The following is a 22,137-nucleotide window of genomic DNA, read 5'->3' on the forward strand; positions in this document are numbered from 1 at the left end:
CGCATACACTGGGCAGAAACAGTCCTGCTAAGTTACTAATATCCAAAAGCACACAAGTATACATGTTCCCTGCAAGTCAGGGAAACTAAGACTGAGATTGAGAAATGAGCATGCCCCATTCCTTCTTCTCAAACTTATCTGCCAAATTCCTCTTGCTCTGCTCACATCTCCTCCCTCCAGAACAAGTGAGTAAGAACAGGGGGAGAAGTAAGAAGTGGTAGGATGTCACTTCACAAGGAAACAAGAGGAGTGGAAATACTGTGTTTCCCCTAAAGATGGGCTTTTATAAGAATTTAATATATTAAATTTGCCAATTCTCTCGTTACATACAGATATACTCTCTAGAATTGGCAGAAAGGAAGCTATTATGCTCACCATTAATTATCAAGTCTCCAATTTCCATTAATTAGCACAAATTTATCACACAAGGCCCTATGTCAACACTGGTGAGGGATACAAAGTATGACACTGTTTATGCCCTCAGGATGCTTAAAAATCTAGTTGGAGATATCAGACTTGAACAAGTAAAATTAAACAATTAAGCATCTTAATAGCATTTCAAGACGATACTATGAAAGATGTCACAGGTCAGCACATAATTAACTTCTACCTTAATTAATAGTAAAATAAGAATCCAGAAGAGGAAGAAATCTTGATAGGTTGGGGTGGCAGAACAATGCTTTACTAAGTATAACCTGGGTGTCCAAAAATGGGCAAGATTTGGATATATGAAGAATAGAGAAAAGGAAATAATGTTAAGGTGGTAGAATCCAGAGGAAAAATCATAGCCCATGGTACGGCTGTTTCACAAGAGAAAGATTACAGCACAATACAAGAAGTTTCTACCAGAGAACCAGGTGCCAACACTCGCTACCTAACTCGCTCACAGTGTGCCCCACACTCATGCTCCCCTGTGGATACACCCTCTCCAGCCACGCCTCAACTCCAGGTCCCCTCGCACAGCAGATCTGCTCAAACCCTGCTAACACCAAGCTCGTCTCCACCCCTGCACTTCTGTGGATCTGCCCCCTCCAACACAAACTTGGCCCAAGCCCACCCAAAGTGGAGTAGGGACGGCTGGGTGGCTCAGTTGGTTAAGTGACCGATTCCTGATCTTACCTCAGGTGTTGATCTCAGGGATGTGTGTTCAAGCCCCACATTGGGCTCCACACCAGGCATGGAGCCTACTTAAAAAATAGAATAATAAATAATTTAAAAAAAGAAAAAATGTGCCCAAAGTGGTATCACAAGCCTAGCAGTGTGCAAGCAGCCTTGACAGGGGCTAGTACCACTCCAAAGCGACTCCTGTCCCAGGAAGAGGGAAAGATAATCACACACCACAATCAGACTGTGGCCTCAGCAGTGACTGGGGGTTGAAGCTGGTCTGACTGCAGGCCTCGCCCACCAACAAAAGCCTCTCAGAGGACAAAACGGGAAAAACACCCTGCAGTTTGGTGCTACTGCATCTCTGGCAAATGCCTGGTCTCACTCAGCTCAAGCCCAAGACAGCCCCAGACTGCCCAACTAACAACACAAGGGCCAAACCCAACCCACAATAAGCCAAGAGAGCCATTGCAAATGACTAGACTGAAGGAAAAATTGGCTCGGCCCTAACAGCAGGGTGTTTGCAACACATGTAAGAGACACCCCTGAAGTGCCAGGTTCTGGTGAACAAGGGACATTGCACTACAGGACACTACAGGACCTTTTCTTCGTAAGACCACTACTTTCAAGAGCAGGAGATACAGCTGATTTTCCTAACACACAGACACAGATGCAGACAGATAAAATAAGGATACAGAGGAACGTGTCCCAAATGAAAGAAGACGACAAAATCACAGTAAGAGATCTAAGTGAAACAGATATAAGTAACATACCTGATAGAGAATTTAAAGTAATAGTCATAAAGATACAGGACTTAAAGAGTGGAGAATATCAGTAAAACCCTTAACAAAGAGATAGAAAACATAAAAAAGAACAATCAAAGATGAAGAACTCAATAAATGAAACTGAAAATACACTAGAAGAAATAGACTAGAGAAAGCAGAAGAATGGATCAGTGACCTGGAGGACAGAGTAATTGAAAGCAATCAAGCTGAATGGGTGAGAGAAAAAATACAAAATAAAAATAGACTTAGGAAATTCTGTGACATGATAACATTTGCATTATAGGGATCTCAGAAGAAGAGAGAGAAAAGGGGGCAGAAAATTTATTTGAAGAAATAATAGCTGAAAACTTCCTGAATCTGGTAAAACAAATGGAAATACAGATCCAGGAGGTACAGACAGGCCCAACAAAATCAACCCAAGGAGGTCAACACCAAGACACATAATTAAAATGGCAAAAAAATAGTGACAACCCAATTTTAGGAGTGCTAACTAAGGTGGTTCAGTCAGTTAAGCATCTGACTCTTGATTTCAGCTCAGATCATGATCTCACAGTTCATGAATCAAGCTCCATGTCAGGCTCTGTGCTGACAGCGAGGAGCCTGCTTGAGATTCTCCCTCTATTTCTCTCTCTGCCCCCCCCCCCACTCATTCTTGTTCTCTCTCTCTCAAAATAAATATATAAACTTAAAAAATGAGAGAGAGGGGGCACCTGGGTGGCTCAGTCGGTTAAGTGTCTCTTAATCTCAGCTCAGGTCATGATTTCATAGTCTGTGAGATCAAGCCCTGTGTCAGTCTACAGGCTTACAGTGCAGAGCCTGCTTGGGATTCTCCCCACCCCACCCCCCACCTCTGCCCTCCCTCTCTATCTCTCTCAAAATAACTAAATAAACTTTAAAAGAAAGAGAGAGAGGGAATTTTAAAAGCAGCAAAAGGAAACAGTCACATACAAGGGAAAACCCATACAGCTATCAGCTGATTGTTCAGCAGAAACTCTGCAGGCCAGAAGGGAGTGGCATGATACATTCAAAGTGCTAGAAGAAAAAAATCAGCAACCAAGAATACTCTATCCAGCAAGGCTACCATTTAGAATAGAAGGAGAGGGGAAGACTTTCTCATACAAACAAAAGTTCAAAGGAATTTATGACCACTAAACCAGCCCTACAAGAAATGTTAAAGGGGACTCTGAGTGGAAAAAGACCATAAGTAGGAATGAGAAAAGCAGGAAGCACATACAGAACATACAGAAGACGTTACATACTAATCAAATGGTAACTACAAATCAAAAACCAGTAACAGATATACAAAAAATAAAGAGAGAGGAATCCAAGTATATCACTAAAGAAAGCCAACTAACTAACCGTAAGGGAAGAGAGCAAGAGAAGAAAGGAATAGAGAAGAACTACAAAAACAACCATAAAAGGAGTAACAAAATAGCAATAACTACATACTTATCAATAATTATTTTTAATGTAAATGGACTAAATGCTCCAGTAAAAAGACATAGAGTGACAGAATGGATAAAAAAGCAAGACCTGTATTGCTATCTACAAGAAACTCATTTCAGACGTAAATCCGTATGCAGATTGAAAGTAAAGGGATGGAGAAGCATTTATCGTGCAAATAGATGTCAAAAGAAAGCTGGGGAAGCAATATTTATTTTGGACAATTAGACTTTAAAACAAAGATTGTAACAAGAGACACAGAAGAACAATATATAATTAAAGGGAACAATCCAACAAGAAGATGTAACAATTATAAATATTTATGCACCCAACGAGAAAGCACCCAAATACATAAAGCAGTTAATAACAAACATAAAGTAAATAACTGATAGTAATACAATAATACTAGGGGACTTTAACACTCCATGGACACCAATGGAAAAACCATCCAAACAGAGAATCAATAAGGATACAGTGGCTTTCAGTGACACACTGGACCAGAGGGATCTAACAGACATATTTGGAACATCCCATCCTGAAACAGCAGAGTACATATTCTTTTCAAATGCACATGGAACATTCTCTAGAATAGATCATATATTGGGCCACAAAACAAGTCTCAACAAATTGAAAAAGATTAAATGGTATCCATGTCATACCATGCATCTTTTCTGACCGTAATACTATGAAACTAGAAATTAACAGGAAAAAAATCTAGAAAGAGCAAAAATACATGAAGGTTAAATAACATACTACTAAACAATGAATGGGTCAACCAAGAAATAAAAAAAAAAAAAATACATGGAGACAATGAAAATGAAAGCACAACAGTCCAAAATCTTTGGGATGCAGCAAAAGCTCTTCTAAGAGGGGGTTTATAGCAATACTGGCCTACCTCAAGAAGCAAGAAAAATCTCAAGTTAACAACCTAACCTTTTATCTAAAGGAGCTAGTAAAAAAAAAAAAAAAACAGTAGAAGAAAGGAAATAATAAAGATTAGGAAAGAAATAAACAAAATAGAAACTAAAAAATAATAATGAAATAAAATAGGTCAATGAAACAAGGAGCTGCTTCTCTGAAGAGATCAACAAAATTGATAAACCTTTGGCCAGACTCATCAGAAAAAAAGAGAGAGAGAGAAAAGGAGAGAGAGTATTCAAATAAACAAAATCAGAAATTTAAGAGGAGAAATAACAACCAACACCACAGAAATACAAAGGATTATAAGAATATTATGAAAAATTATATGCCAAAAACGAACTGGACAAACTAGAAGAAATGGATAAATTTCTACAAACATATAACCTCCCAAACTGAATGAGGAAAAAATAGAAAATTCGAACAGACCAATTACCAGCAATGAAATTGAGTCAATAATCAAAAACCTCCCCCACAAAAAGCCCAAGACCAAATGGCTCCACAGGTGAACTCTACCAAACATTCAAAGAAAAGGTAATACTATACTCTTCTAAATATTATAAAAAAAGAAAGAAAGAAAGAAAAAAAGAAAGAAGAGGAAGGAAAGCTTCCAAATTCATTCTATGAGGCCAGTATTACCCTGATACCAAAACCACATAAATATAACACAAAAAAAAGAGAACTATAGGCCAATATCTCTAGTGGACACAGATGCAAAAATCCTCAACAAAATTTAGTAAACTGAACCCAACACTACATTTTAAAAAATCATTCACCATGATAGGGGGAATTAATTCCTGGTTTGTAAGCATGGTTCAATATTTGCAAATCAATCAACATGAATACAACACATCAAAATGAGAAAGCATAAAAAACCATAGGATCATTCTAATACATACAGAAAACATATTTGACAATGTACAATATCCATTCATAATTTAAACCCTCAACAAAGTAGATTTAGAGGGAACATACCACAACATAATAAGGGCCATATATAAAAAACCCACAGATAGCAGTACACTCACTAGTGAAAAACTGAAAGTTTTTCCCCTAAGGTCAGGACCAAGAAGAGAAAGATATCCATTGTCACCACGTTTATTCAACATAGTACCAGCAGTTCTATACACAGGAATTAGATAAGAAAAGGAAATAAAATGTATCCTAATTGGTAAGGAAGAAATAAAACTTTCACTATTTGCAGATGACATGATACATAGAAACAAAGATACATAGATACATAGGAAATCTTAGAGTCCACCAAAAAACTGATGGAACTGATAAATGAATTAGGTAAGTTTGCAGGATACAAAATCAATATACAAAGATCCATGGCATTTCCATACACTAATAATGAAGTAACAGAGAAAGAAATTTAAAAACCAGTTCCATTTACAACTGCACCAAAAATAATAAAATACGTAGGAATAAACTTAAGCAAGGAGGTGAATTACCTGTACTCCAAAAACAATAAAACACTGATGAAAGAAATTAAAGATGACACAAACAAATGGAAAGGTATTAGAACGACCTTCTGTTGATGCTCTCTCTCAAAATAAATAAACTTAAAAAGAAAAAAAAGAACATACTTTCAGTCCACTATAGCTATTATCCTTATTGATAAAACTGTCACATTGTTTGCCAATGGAGGCCTCTTCATGTTGACCCTAGGATCCTTTGGACACATTCCCGGGAGTCTGATACATTCCATGCTCTGAAGTATGGTGAAATATTACAGGTTCATCTTGAACATTTCCTGCCCCAGATCTGCCATTTTTCTGAGGAACCTGGCTCCTTCAGGAAAGAAATTATACTAATAGACCAGTATTCTGGTAAGAAGTTTGCTGATTGCTACGGGGTTGGCCCTTGCTTCCAGGCCTTTTCAGTAAACTGGGCTAGAAATACGTTGTTATTTTGTTGTTGTTTTAATGTAAGATATATCATTAATTAAAATTTATATTTCTAGTGTAAATTTAGGACTACAAAGTTTTTTTAGCTTTCCTCATTTATGTAATATCTTTTGTCTTTTCTCCTATCCCAAAATCCTGTTTCCCAATAATATAAACATAACTCTTCACTTCATCCACACAATACACACTCAACACTCTTAAAATTAAAATTCCAACACTACCACCTACAATATGATCACTGGAAAGAGGTTAACATTTTTTCAGTTCTATTTTCTTTAAAGCATATTCCACTCTGGAAATATGGTGAAAGTAGCTTGTTGCAAAGCCACTTAAAATAGTTTCTTTATATACGGTTGTGACACAAATTCAATACTCTGATGATTCATATCTTTCATTTTACCTTTAATTTCTAGAATTAATTTAATTTTGCTTTATAAGTATGTGAATATTTACATTATTCCAAAATCAAATCTACAAAACAATGTTTATTCATAGAAACATACATTTCTACCCTTGTCCCCTCCATCGTACACACACACACATTTGTATATGCTCTGTTCTGGGTTGAATTGTGTCCCCAAAAAAGATACGTTAAAGTCCTAACTTCAGGTACCTGTGAATATTAACTTATTTGGAAATAAGATCCTTGTAGACATAAGCAAGTTAAGATGAGGTCATACTGGCTTAAAACGGACTCTAATTCAGTGACCAATACGTTTATAAGAGGACAGGGAGGGAGATTTGGAATCAGAGACAAACACACACAAGGGAAGATGGTCATGTGAATACAGAGGCAGAGATTGGAGTGAAGCAGCTACAAGCCAAGGAACACCAGGACAGCCAGCACCACCAGAGCTAGAACAGAGCAAGTAAAAAATGTTCTGTAGAGCCTCCAGAGGGAGCATAGCCTTGCCAACACCTTGATTTCAGATTTCTAGCCTCCAGCACTGTGAAAGAACAAATTTCTGTTGTCTAAGTCACCCAGTCTTACTTACTGGTACTTTGTATGGTAGTCCTAGGAAACATACACATCCTTATCCCCAATGCCCTTAGATGAGTGGTAACACATGGCACACATTTTTCTCCATCTTGCTTTTTTTTCTTTTACCTGAAGTATGTATCCTGAAGATTACTTCATAAGTGTATATAAAGATGTTTTTCATACCTTTCTATAGCTGCACAAGCACCCCAGTTTGTACATGCATCTTCGTTTACGCAACTAGTTTTTTTGATCATGAGGTGGGATTTTTCTAATGTTTTGCTATTATCAATAGTCCTTTTTTTTAGTTATTTTGAGGTAGAAAGAGAGCGTGTGCACGTGTGCAGGAGCAAGGGATGGGGCAGAGAGAGAGGGAGAGAGGGAGAGAGAATTCCTCTGCGCTCTGTGCTATCAGCACAGACCCCAAAGCAGGGCTCCTATCTCATGATTCTTGAGATCATGACCTGAACTGAAATTAAGAGGCCGAGGCTTAACTGGCTGAGTGATCCAGGCACCCCACCGATAGTACTTTGAGTAGGCTTCAAAATGACCTTTCTATATTTTTCCCAGATCCTTTTGTGTTGGTTTTTGGGACTAGTATTGCTGGGTCGGAGGGTAAAGGGTAAATATAATGTTGCTGAATATTACCAAATTTCCCTCATGAAAGTTTTCCCAATTTGCATTTATACAAGCCATGTGTGACTGTCTATTTCTCTAGAGTCACCAACAAAGTACATTATCAACTTTTGTAATTTTGCCAATTTGATAGGTGAGAAATTGTTTCTCCGTGTGGTCTATATGTGAATTTCTCTTATTATGAGAATGAACATCACTCATCGAGAAGTATGCAAAATAAAACAAACATATGCTAAAAGATCTTTTTCCCACTGCTTCCCTCCTTGGTCAGGCTATAAGATACTAATATATCTCATACCTCCCTTTTCCTCTTTTCATGTTCAATATCAAACACATTTCAGATCAAAAACTATCTGTGTGATATTATTTATAGAATTCTAAGAAGTCATCCCACGTCATTAAAACTATATTAAACTTAAGTTCAGCAAATGTTAACTTAGTACCTATTAAGAATCAGGCACGTATAAGGTTGTAAAGGAGTGTATAAAAATGAAATAAACAAGGAATCTCTCTCTTAAAATCTTACTACCTAGAAATAAATGTATAAAACTATAGGTAGGTATGTAAAGTTGCATATAACTATATAAAGCTAGATAGGTGATACTAACATAAGCATGTACACATACACACATACACATAACAGGAAAATAAGGTATTAATAGAGTTGAAAAAGGACAGAGAAGAACAACTGGTACATAGGATTATCTCAAAATTTAATTTTTAGGGCACATTTCTTTAAGGTGATATACAACTCTACAAAAACAAGTATTTCTGGAAATGACATTTGGCCATATAATCATTCACAAGTTAGTATAAATTAACTAACCATACTGTTTTTCTCTTTACAATCACCTGAGATCTGTTGGCTTTCTGGATGAGGAATCTCCGTAAAAATAAAAAAACCTGGACATGGTATAAAATGAGAGCATTTGACAACCGGAAAATAACAGAAGAGTATGAGTTGAACTAGAAAGACTGTGTAATATTGTACCCCAGAATGTGACTGTAGTGGAGATAGGGTTTTTAGAAGAGTAATTAAAATGCAGCTTTTATGGTAGGCCTTAATCCAATCTGACCAATGTCTTTATAAGAAGAAAAGATTAGGACACGCAGAGAGACACCAGGGACACACGTGCACAGAGATAAAACCATGTGAAGGAGCAGTGAGAGAGTGGCTATTTGCAGACCACGGAGAGAAGCCTCAAAGGAAACCAACCCTGATGGCACCTTGATCTTGAACATCCAGCCTCCAGAACTGTGATAAAATAAATTCCTACTGGGGTGCCCGGCTGGCTCACTTGGTAGAGCATGAAACTCTTGATCTTGAGGTTGTAAGTTTGAGCTCTAAGTTGGGTGTAGAGAATATTTAAAAAAATAAAATCTTTAGAAATAATAATAAAATTAATTTAAAGTAAATAAATAAATAAATTTTCGTTGTTTAACCACCCAATCTATGGCACTTTGTTACGGCAGCTTAAGCAGACTAAGACAGTGGGTAAGTCTAAATGAATACTGACTGTTCAAAACAAATTAAGAATGTTCTATGGGGGTTAAAATGTGTTTGGAATTAAAATGCATGACAACAATAGTACAAAGTAAGAGGTAAATGGGTACAAAGGGTTTTAAGATTCTAGCATTATTATGGAAGTGATAAAATTAATCTTTGTATTAGACTGAATAACATAAGAATGCATGCTTATTCTGTAGTAACTTTTCAAAAAATGATAATAAAATACAGCTAACAACTAACAATGCAGGGAAAACATGCTATAATAAAAAATACTTGATTAATCCAAAGAAAGGCAATAAATGAGATAAAAGGACACATCAAACAGGTGGGTCAACTAGAAAACAAATGATAAGACAGTAGCTATAAACCCAACTATATCAGCAATTATATCAAATACAAATGGACAAAATATGCCAATTAAAACAGTGTCAGAATGGATTTTTTTAAACTGTATGTTTACAAAGAAATGTACCTTAAATATAAAATGCTTAGCATGATGCCTGGCATATGGTGTCCCTAAAAAGGAGCTGGTGGTAAAAGCTGTAATTAATACGATTGTGAGTGTAATTACCAGTTTCCTGAGGAACCAGGATGAAAGCTCATCAGAAGACGTATAAAAGGGGACGTGGCTAATTCACAATTGTGCCAATTACTGGTCCACAGAATGGACATTAAAAGTTCTTTCCATGAAGGCACAATATGAGTTGAAACCATATATTACATGATCTGCTTTACAAAAATCCCCCTTAGTAAGATATGGTGTTATATCAATAGAATTTTACACTGTGTTCAAACAACTGACAGATATAACCAGAATTTGGAGGAAGTTCTTTATCCCATGGTGACCATTTATGGATTCTAATTACTCCATCAAAACAAGAAGATTTTCTTTTCATATTTAGCTAACTTTAAAGCACTCAGACACCAACATGGTGATAGTTCAAAGTAAACTACTGCTCCAGATATTTGAGTCCAATTTTGTAATCCAATATTAATACTTCAAAGGTAATCTACATGAATTCGTAAACAGTCTTTCTCCAATACAAATCCAACTTTAATTATAAAAAGTTTCTATTTTTTCTTCAGGAAATTTTAGAATTAAATGCTTAAACTTTTGAGAGGAGAGTCTTTAGTTTTTTATTTTGAAACAGGAAACATACAGAAAAGTTGCACAAATAAAACAAGTACACTCTTCGCTGTTTCTCCAATTTCTGATATTTGCCACAGTTGCTCTATATTCTCTCTCTCTCTCTCTCTAACACACACACACACACACACACACACACGTACACATGCATGTAGCAATTATTACTTTGCTGAGCCTTTTGAGAATAAGTTATGGACAACATTACTATTTACCCCTAAATATGTCAGTCTGTATCTCCTAAAAACAATAAGAAATTTTCTTGTATACCCACAATATAATTATCAAATTCTGGAAATTTAAAGTTGATATACTAATGTTGTACTCCACATATGTTGTATATTTGAAAGTTGCTAACAGAGTAGATCTCAAAAGTTCTCAAAACAAGAAAAAACTTTGTAACAGTGTATGGTAATAACTAGACGTATTGTAGTGATCAAATCACTATGTTGTATACCTGAAAGTAATACGTTGTTACATGTCAATCATATCTCAATCTTTAAATAAGTTAAAAACGGATACACTACTGTTAACTAATGGAGTTAATATTTAAATTTTTGTAATCCAGCTCATATGTGATGTCTTCAGGGAAGCCTTTCCCGTCTCCCCTTCCTTCCTGATCATTTTATTGGGTCTTCTTCCTACCTTTTTACTTTCCATATAATTTTAGTGTCATGCTTGTTACAGTCCAGTTAATTTCCTTTCCATCTTCTCTCCCACCAGACCATGGCATTCTGGAGGCCAGAAACTAAGTTTATTTATTTTTGTGTCCCCAGAGCCGACCAGAGCGCCAAGCACCAGCAGACCTCAAAAAATATTTTCTGAATGAATGATATGAATGCATTACATATGCTTGGTTTGCTGCTTTGTTTCTTTATCCAAAGCACTATTATCACAGGTTTCTGTTTAGCTTATCGTCAACTTAAAACTCTTATTTCTTGTCTACTGTATCAGCTAGACATGCTACATTACTACACACTTACCACAGAATTTCAGTCTGTTGGTTTATTTTTAGTTAAAGCTTGATCCTCCCAGCTTCTGCCCAATCACCTCCTACTGCCATGCACCAGTTACATTCTAAAACTAATAATATTTTAAGGCATATCTATGATAAGAATACATTCTCATAAGAATTATAAAACACATGATTGTATAACAAGTAAATAAAACAGAGGTCAAAATTAATATTGTGGTATGTTAGGCTTCAAATTTTAAATAATTCATCCTTCCCTATCCTTTTCATGCAATCAGAAATGGGACGGGAGAAGGCACTGGAAGGGGAGAGGAGAGGAAAAGAGGTTGCCACGATTTAGTAATAAAAGCTGGACTGTGTCAACATAGACGTCATTTAGAAGAGAGCAGTCCCAACTCTGCATGACAAAAGAAAAAATAAGTATTAAACAGTGGCTTCCCTTTACCCCAATATCTTCTGGATCTAAAGACTCTATCAAAAAAAACCTTTACTGAATGACGCCTACTGTCCAATTCTCTGATAAGACCTGCAGCATCTTTGCCATTATCGTCCCATTCTATAAATAGAACAGGATCAGAAATGCTACCTGACTTGCATGCAGCCACACAAGTATTATAGCATTTTATTAAATCTAAGTCAACTCTCATCACTCACCATTATTTTATGTTCCACTGAGAAAGAAAAAAGGCTGAAAGTTAAACTATGACAATATGCAAAAATGTTATTGATTTTAGAATACATCTCAATTTTAGATGAGTTGAAAATGTGTCTTCAAATTGGTGAAAAAAGATAAGTGGTGGAGATGGGGCTTGAACATTGGTCCATTCCTCTTTCAGCTCAGTGCAAAGCCAGCTCCCATCCTGCACAGAACCACCGAGTTTGCGTCCAGGCAGGTTGATAGGTACTGCTGATGCCTAAGGCTGGGTGGCTTTGAAGAAAAAGTGACATTTTTAACCATCCACCCAGATGAGGAAGATTAGGGGTTTTACATGCCTAACAGTTGAAAGGCTTGAAAGAAGAGATAGAGAAAAGCACACTGGATAGATTTTATTCTCTCACAACCACAACATGACTGAGAGCTGCAGGCAATGGATCTCGCACCTGAAGGCCTTGACACAGAAAGGTGCAGAGGCCTTGCCCAGTAGCGCAATGCATCAGGGCAGAATCTAAATTAAAATGTGGAGTTTCTCACTCCCAAGCCTGTGTGGGTCCACTTTGGCATGCTGCTTTCCCTGCACAACTGTGATTCTTGCTAAATAATTGAAGCCCAGGCTTTGTCCATATCAGGGATATTACTGTTTGATTTTGTGGTCCCGAAGGGACAGCCGCAAACAGCTGATGCCTCTGCTGGTACTGAAATTGCTACAGAATGTGGGAATTTTTCTAGTTTTCTATTGGAAAAATCTTGAAGCATTGCACTTGGGAAACAGGGGCTTCTTGAAGTTTTTTTTTAAAAAAAAGTGTAGGAGTATATGGGTGGGAAGGGTGAGAGGTTAGTGAGATGCTTTTCTATAAGACAAAACTGCATTTAAGCAATAAATTGTTAAAAGAAAAAATTAATTATAAATGGAATAACCCAGCTCCTAAGGAACAGAGAAAATGCAGAATAAGTTCCTGCTAATGGAAAGATGTGAACTGTAAATACATACACCATACGAGGGTAATGTTGCTCACATCCATTCCCCTCCTGTCTCACTCCAAACAAAAAAAAAAAAAAAAAAGAAAAAAGAAGAAAGAAAAGAATCACAAAGGCTGGGTTACAAAAGATAACTTCTCCAAATAGAAATCGTCAGATGTGAATTCACAGATGAAGAAGACTGGTTGTAGTGCCATCATATGAGTAAGACCTGTGACCTCAGCCTAACAAATCCCTACATGGGTCACAGAGCATAGGGCAATGTCATGTCCAACAAGAGAGCCTGTGGTCTTTGCCAGGTGTGTCTGCAAACTCCCTTCCGAAATGTTTAGTAGTTATTTCTCACAGAAATGCTGTTAATCAAATATCTATGCTATTATCATATCCAAAAACGGTTTGAAAGAGAGGCACAGAAAGAGTTAATGACTTGCCTTCACCAAAATACATACACCTGAGTTTGTCAAAATTCCCAGGTTGAGGCAGGAGAATATAAGCAAAACATGCAACAAAGAAGTTGGTGAGAAAATAACATTCTAGACCCAAATTTATAAAAAGGCACAAGCACCCGAGACGCCAAAGCCAAAATAAAGCCTGTCATCAGTCACAACTGCCTTTTTCTCTTTATTATCTCATGGCCATAAATGAAGTACATAATTACATACAAACATTGTGTATGTAACAAAAAAAAAAAAAAAAAAAGGAAGCTTTAATTCGTCTTCTAAAAGAGAATAGCGGGGCTCCTGTGTGGCTCAGTTACTTAAGTGCCCGACTCTTGATTTCGGCTTAGGTCATGATCTCATGGTTCGTGAGTTCAAGCCCCCGAGTTGGGCTCTGTGCTGATAGCACAGAGCCTGCCTGGGATTCTCTCTCTCCCTCTCTCTGCCCCTCTCCTGGCTCATGCTCTCTATCTAAATAAATAAATAAGTAAATAAATAAATAAATAAATGAAACTTAAAAATAATTTTTTTAATAAATAAGAGTAGCTACATAGAGTTAATAAATGTGAGAATTAGTGAGAAATTTGATGAATAAATCAAATGAAAAAACAAGAGTGCAGAGATTCCACCACTGTCTGAAGTTCTGCTCTCCGTAAAGTGAGGAGGCCTGGGTCCCATCTCTATCATTTCCAGCTGTGTGAGACCTGGCACCTCATTTACCCTCTCTGTGCCTTAACCCCCCCATTTTATGGCAGAGTAAAAAATAACCACAGCACATTCCTGCAGAGAGAGAAAAGGCAGTGATAAAAGCTCCAAGCATCACAGCTGGACTCCGGAAAGGTGAGGGGAACATTAACCTGATAGCTGAAGAGAAATGTATTTTGCAGACAGCAAAAAGCGCAGTCTGAGGGGCGGTTTTGAATAAGAGTCCTTTATCCCAAAATATCGTCATCAAGAAAAAGTCTTCCTCATTGGCCAGACAGCAAAGAATGAGTAACTTGAAGGCAAAGGCTACTTTTATTTCTTTTTTTTTTTTTTTAATTTTTTTTTCAACGTTTTTTATTTATTTTTGGGACAGAGAGAGACAGAGCATGAATGGGGGAGGGGCAGAGAGAGAGGGAGACACAGAATCGGAAACAGGCTCCAGGCTCCGAGCCATCAGCCCAGAGCCTGACGCGGGGCTCGAACTCACAGACCGCGAGATCGTGACCTGGCTGAAGTCGGACGCTTAACCGACTGTGCCACCCAGGCGCCCCAAGGCTACTTTTATTTCATCTCATTTCATTTCAATTCATTTTAAAATGTATGTGTCTGTTGTTTGGTTTGAATTTTGGTTTCAGGGGTTGTTTTTATTTTTGTTGACTGGTTGGTTTGGTTTAGTTTTTCTTGTGTGTGGAGGAACTACCCTATGTTAAGTGCTCGGTAAGTATTTGTTGAAAGGAATTTAAAAAGGGAGAAATTTGGTCAGGGACCTTGTCTTCCCTATAATATAGTCTATTCCTAGGACTTATCACAATGCCATGCATATATTACATTTTCAATGAATATTTGTTGTATGAGCAAATATTAGCTTTTAAAATAAGAACTTTCCAAGTTCCTTCCCTATTACATTTTCATATTACCTTTCTGAATTTCATTTTCACTACCAGGCCTCTCTTCCTTTTTGGCAGTTATGGCCTCTCTGTAGCGAAACAAAAAATCCAGACTCTATCTGACTTTCAGTATTTTATAAAACTTTATTGTCTTGCCAATACCATGAAAATATTTTGTCCAACTGTCTCCCTATTTGTCTCTCAACTCTTTTCACCGTAACAACCCACCTCCCTGAGCTCCTACCACATTATGAAGTAGCCCTGTAAAAGTTCCAAGGGCATCTGAGGCCTCCCAAATTCTTGACCCAAGTCCATGACTTAAATTTGTTTCCTCACCCAGCATCCATCTGCACACTTAAATAACAGAAATGCCATGTAGCAAAGAGGAGGAAAAAACTCCCATCTTTAATTTTGCCTCAGTCACAGAAGAGGCTATCGGAATTCTCTGGGTCTAAAGGGAACGCCAAATGCCTGAGGTGGGTTTTCCTTCCAGGAGGAAATGGAGCGCATCAGAGAAAAGCAATCACAGGTCCCGTACTAGCTGTGTAAGTGTAAGCAAGTTACTGAACTTCTCTGTCTCAAGTTCCTCATATTAAAATCAAGATGGTGGGGCCCTGGGTGGCTCAGTTGGTTAAGCGTCGACTCTTGATCTCAGCTCAGGTCATATCTCACGCAGTTCCTGAGATCAAGTCCTGCATTGAGCTCCATGCTGACAGCAAGGAGCCTGCTTGGGATTTTCTCCTTCCCTCTCTCTCTGCCCCTCCCCCACTTGTGCTCTCTCACTCTTGCTCTCTCTCTCTCAAAATAAATAAATAAACATTTAAAAAAATAAAATATAATAAAGATGGCAATAGTACCTACCTCATAGGGTTCTTATGAGGATAAAGTGAGAGTTATCTTTTAAGACACCTAGAACAAGGCATTCGGTAAGTTCTATCAAGTATATGTTTTGGGTTTTTTTTAAATGTCAGAGAAGGCTGACATAATCAATGAGAAAGTGGTAAAAAGGTCTTGGTTGCCTCGTAAGGCACAATGTTCACAACTGCACATAAACAATACAAACGAAAATAAACAAATATCAGACAAAGTTCCTCTGCAGATGCAGGGGAACAAGGCAGAGACAAAGACTGTCCAAGGCCGTGTGTGAGATGAGACAGAGACAAGGATACTAAACATCCCTTATCCTGTGACTAAATGAGTACCTTCTGCTGCCTTACCAGTGACAGCTCTCGTCCCATTTTAATCACCCTGCTTTCTGGGTAAAAAGATGCAAGGTTATCCAGTCATCAAACTACCAGCACCCATCCAACACTGGCCTCTGTTTTTTGTTTTGTTTTGTTTTGTTTTAGACAGAGCACACACACAGCTGGGGACCAACAGAGAGAGAGGGAGAGAGAATCTTCACGCTGTCAGAGCAGAGCCTGACTCAGGGCTCGAACCCACGAACTGTGAGATCATGACCTGAGCCGCATCAAGAGCCAGCTGCTTGGCTGACTGAGCCACCCAGGCACCCCTGGTTTCTGCTTCTTCAAACACTCCTTAGACCTACCCGGTGCAAGCCCAAATCCTACAATAAGCTCCTCTGAGTAGCTCTCAGCAACTCGCCCTAGAGTTCCCTGAGGTGCCTCATCCCTGGCTGCAGCAAATAAGCAAACCTGACTTTGGTTTGGCTCTAGGTGTGTTCCTGGGGTTCTCTGTCAGGTGGACCACAGAATAACACTTCTCACAACAACAAAACTAATAGCATTACTTACTGAGTGTTTGCTCTGAGCCAGAAACCTTCTAAAGTGCTACACACATGTTGACTCTTAATCCTCACAACAGTCTGTGTTCTGGACTAGGCAAAAGTAAAATAACATTAAAAAGAATTCAAACCCGGTCTGACAGCTGATGCTCTCCATCCCTGTATTCCATTGCTTCCCTGAATAAAGGGCAATTGTCTAGGCAGGCTTGATACCCTGCCTCTTAACTTGGAATGGAGCACAGCACACCCTAATTCTGTTTAATTATTTCCAAGCTTGTGTTTATTGTTAAAGAGAAGAGAAAAAGGAAATGCATCATCCCTCCAAATGGAGTACAGTCTCACGTTGCATTTGCAAACACATAAACTTGAAAACGGGCCTACTGGTTTTAAATTTGGAGCTTAGAACAGCTTCTCAGATGAGGAAGCAGGATGGTATACAGGAAGGAGACAGTGTGGGCCGTGAAATCTAGGAGACCAGAGATCAGTCTGGCTGCAACCCTTCTAATAATGTGGACTTTAGATGAGTTACTTAACTCCTCTCATGCTTGGCTTCTTATTCTGTAAAATGGACACAGTAAAGCCTACCTCAGTGTTGGGGGTGGGGGTGGGGGGCAGGTACCCAATCCACAAAGCAATTGGCTCTATGACAGCTGTGATTTCTACTGTGTCATGGAAAGTGGGAAATTTCAGTACTTGCAAAGAGGGCTTGCAATGGTTCACACATCCTGAGAAATTGTAAAGGGCCCAGAGGGGTTCTTTTTGTGGTCTCTGAGGGTCACAAAAGCCATCAGAATCAGGATGAGAACAAGAAAGGCAAGGCAAGGAAAAAGGAGCCATTTTAAATGAGGCAAGATCTTGCTTGAGATCCTGTGCCTGCTCATCCTAGAAGCCAATGGCACAGAGAAACAAAATAATGTTCTAGTTTCAGGACATTCTAATTTTTTAGGAACCATAAGAATTCAGACCCAGAAGGACTTCAATTCATACCCACTGGACAACACATTTTCATCTTTGTGATAATCCTGGACAGTATATAGATGGGCTTCTGAAAGAGAATGGAAAAATATACATATCCATACATATATATGTCTACCTGAAAAGAAAGCTGTAATTACTATCAATAAATGAACAATTCCCTGTATTTGCCACAAATCTCTCTTTAATGAGCTGCAACCTATTCATTAAATGGGAGGAAAAAATATGAGGACAGGAAATCGGAGGGGGTGGGGAATGGAGGCAGGAGAGAGGGTGGAAGAAATCACTTTATTTCGAACAGGAGGCCCTAAGACACAAATACAATCAAAGGGGTTAATCTAATCCCTTTGTGAAGCATTGAGTCAGAGAACAAGACAAAAACAAACCTGTGATCTGGAACTTCCCAAGCCCCCACTTGGGGGGATTAATGAGGAGTACACGGCTGTGAAATTACGTGCCCTCTGAGTCAGGAAAATGGTCCTACTGGTGCATGACCTTGAAATGAGGGGACGCAAACTTCACCTGATCCACAATTACCAAGCCCTGGGAGGAGGGGCTCAGGGAGAAGAGAGAAGACGTGAGGCTGTGTGAATGTTCAGAATATGAAAACCCACAAATCTCAACCAACCTGAGGCTTGAAGGGGGATCTAAACACAACATAAAATATTCAGAGGACTTTAAAAGGACGTTGGCATGTGTGTGGAAGCATTAGGAGGCAAGCCTGTCCTCTTTATTTACATGAAGTAGATATTTTGTGGCTGTTGTTATGGACTTAGTGATGTTTGTCTCTGTTCAATTTTCCCTTTGCAATGAAAAATTGTTGCGAGATGATTTCTAGTCTTAGCTGCTTTACATGACAGTATTATCAAGGATTCATCAAGAGGCCATCTGTCGAATTTATGAAAAAAATATGCAAAAACAAAACAGATGAAAAGGAAAGAGCAAGACAGACTGGTCCAGGGGAAGATAGATGTGGCAGCATGTGCCTCCGTGTGAAAATTACAACATTTAAATACTGCGGAATAAATTACTGTGCCGAAAAATTAGTGATGCTCTCCCACTTTAGACGCTACCCTTACCATAAGAACATAATGAAATATATCACATATCAAATCACCCTTTCCTCAGACTATTATTATATTCTAATGAAAAATTAGGAGAGGAGAGACACATAAACCTCAAATGGGAGGGATGAAAATGAGCCAGAGTGGATTTGCTCTAGTATTGAGCCATGAGAAGCTTCTCCAAAATGCACAGTCCATATGGAAATAAGAGCTTTGCCCCCCTATTTATTAGAAAGTCAATAAAATAAATTACAGATTGTGTGAAAAGCTGAAATAATATATATTAAAATGACAACGAGGCTGGCCAAGCTTACACCCAAATTAGATGGGCTGTAAAAACAATGTATTTCAGAAAGGAAATGGGAGGGAGCCTGAGGATACAGACAAATGACCAGAGCTGCAGTGTTGCCTCCTATAGGTGAGACACAGAACCACATGCACATACTGTCCACTTGCTCCTGGAGAAGGAAGGACCCAGGGAACAGCTCTGCCAGATCTGAGCACTGTGGGGACAGATTCCTTACAGAGCACACAACAAGGGGGTAGCTCCCTTTGGAATCTGTTTCTAGCCCCTAACTCTCCTAGCAGCTTCCCCTCCCCTTGGGGGCCATCTTCCTCCTCAGTCTCCTCCATTTCCCCCACCCTTCCTAGAGTTTAATCAATAGGAAAACTTCTATTTTAGTGCCTTAAGGAGATGTTTAGCAATGCTGCTAAATAATGTATTAAACTATAATGCTCCAAACACACAATGAAGATAATAGCTGGCACAGGCCCCTAAATTTCAAAGGAATGAGAGAAAAAAGCCAAGCCCTATCTCACCAAGAGCCAGTGACAGTAATGAATTCACAATGAAAAAACTGTGAACAATAATAGTATTAGCTAACACTAGTCAGTGCTGTGCATTAAATAACTAGCTTAACCCTTGCACTAACCCTATGAGATAACTTACCATTTATTACTGTTCCTTATTTTACAGATGGAGAGACTGAAGCCCAGAGAGATGTAGGTATCCCATCCAAAAATCACACAGCTGTGGTATAGAGATTCAAACCCAAGCTATCAGGTTCAGAGCACATGCTCCATTCCACCAAGGTGTAATGCCTCCCATTAGGAAGGCAGCAGAGGTACTTCATTAATTTTGTTTGAAATGTTACAAATTCTTCAATCAAGAAATACAAGAATAAAAAAGATCCCTATGACATTAAGTTAGACCATATCATCCCTCAGGCTGTTACAAAACACAATCCTATGAAAGACATAAATGTAAGACAGGAAACCATCAAAACCCTAGAGAAGAAAACAGGCAACAACCTCTTTAACCTCGGCTACAACAAGTTTTTACTAGAAATGTCTCTGGACACAAAGGAAACAAAAACAAGAATGAACGGCCTCATCAAGATAAAAAGCTTCTGCACAACGAAGGAAACAATCAACAAAATTAAAAGGCAACCAACGGAATGAGAGAAGATATTTGCAAATGGCATATCAGATAAAGGGTTAGTATCCAAAATCTATAAATAACTGAGCAAACTCAACACCCAAAAAACAAATAATCCAATGAAGAAATGGGCAAAAGACACGAACAGACAGTTTTCTAAAGAAGACATCCAGATGACTAACAGACATACGAAAAGATGCGCATATCACTCATCATCAGGGAAATACAAATCAACACCACAATGAGATACCACCTCACACCTGTCAGAATGGCTAAAACAGATGGCAACAACAGATGTTCACGAGGATGCAGAGAAAGAGAAACCCTCTTGCACTGCTGGTGGAAATGCAAACTGGTGCAGCCACTCTGGATAACAGTATGGAGGTTCCTCAAAAAATTAAAAATAGAGCTACACTATGACCCATCAATTATTCTGCTGGGTATTTATCCAAAGGATACAAAAATGCTGATTCAAAGGGGCAGATGCATCCCAATGTTTATAGCAGCACTATCAACAATAGCCAAAGTATGAAAAGAGCCCAAGTGTCCATCAACAGATGAATGAAGATGTGGTGTGTGTGCGTGTGTAGCAGTATTACTCAGTAATTAAAAAGAATGTAAGCAAAATAAGTCAGTCAGAGAAAGATGAATATCATATGATTTCACTGATGTGGAATTTAAGAAACAAAACAGATGAACATAGGGAAAGGAAAGGAAAAATAATATAGAAACAGAGAAGGAGGCAAATCATAAGAGACTTTTAAATACAGAGAACAAACTGTGGGTTGTTAGAGGAGAGGTGGTTGGGGGATAGACTAAATGGGTGATGCTTATTAAGGAGGGCACTTGCTGTGATGAGCACTGGGTGTTACATGTAAGTGATGAATCACTAATTCTATTCCTGAAACCATTATTACACTATATGTTAACTAACTTGGATTTAAATTTTTAAAAATTTATTAAAATTAATCAAAAACTAATAAAAACACAATCCTAAACAGCCCTGGCTCTCTCTCCTACTTAATTCTCTTTCTGATAAGTGGAGGATACCTATTTAGAAGTATATATGGGACTATATAAAATAGAGTAATGATAATAAAGGTAAAGACATTTTTAAAAATAAGGACAAAAAATACTATGTCAACAAAAGGTGGAAGGTGAAAATGGAAGCCCAAAGGTCTGGTTTAAGGGAACTGCTTGCAACTAAATTAGGTCTTCCCAGGATGTTTTCTGCTTTTACTTTCCATACTAGGAAATTCTGAAACACATCATATCTATGATATGTGAGTATATAAACATTTTACCAATATAACCAAAAAGTCTCTAATCTACATTGAACATCTGATGAAAGATTTCACATCTGGACCAAGAGCCATGTGTATTTATTAAACCAAAGACTTCCAAGAGACAAAATATTATTATCTTGAAAATATAAAATAATTTCAGCATGCAAGTATGCAAATAATATCTCAGACCCATATAAGCCTATATTATCTGTGCTTGTCCTTGTAAGACATTCAAGTTGCAGTTTTCTTCTACTTAGACTTTCAACATTAACAGAAATTTGACCAACTTTAATTCAGCATCTTATTTTATTTTTTTATTTATTTTTTTATTTTTTTTTAACGTTTATTTATTTTTGAGACAGAGAGAGACAGAGCATGAATGGGGGAGGGTCAGAGAGAGGGAGACACAGAATCTGAAACAGGCTCCGGGTTCTGAGCTGTCAGCACAGAGCCCGACTCGGGGCTCAAACTCACCGGACCGCGAGATCATGACCTGAGCCGAAGTCGGTGCTCAACCGACTGAGCCACCCAGGCGCCCCCAGCATCTTATTTTATTTTCAACT

Source organism: Neofelis nebulosa, chromosome 14 (assembly GCF_028018385.1).
Source record: "Neofelis nebulosa isolate mNeoNeb1 chromosome 14, mNeoNeb1.pri, whole genome shotgun sequence".
NCBI classification, from domain to species: Eukaryota; Metazoa; Chordata; class Mammalia; order Carnivora; family Felidae; genus Neofelis; species Neofelis nebulosa.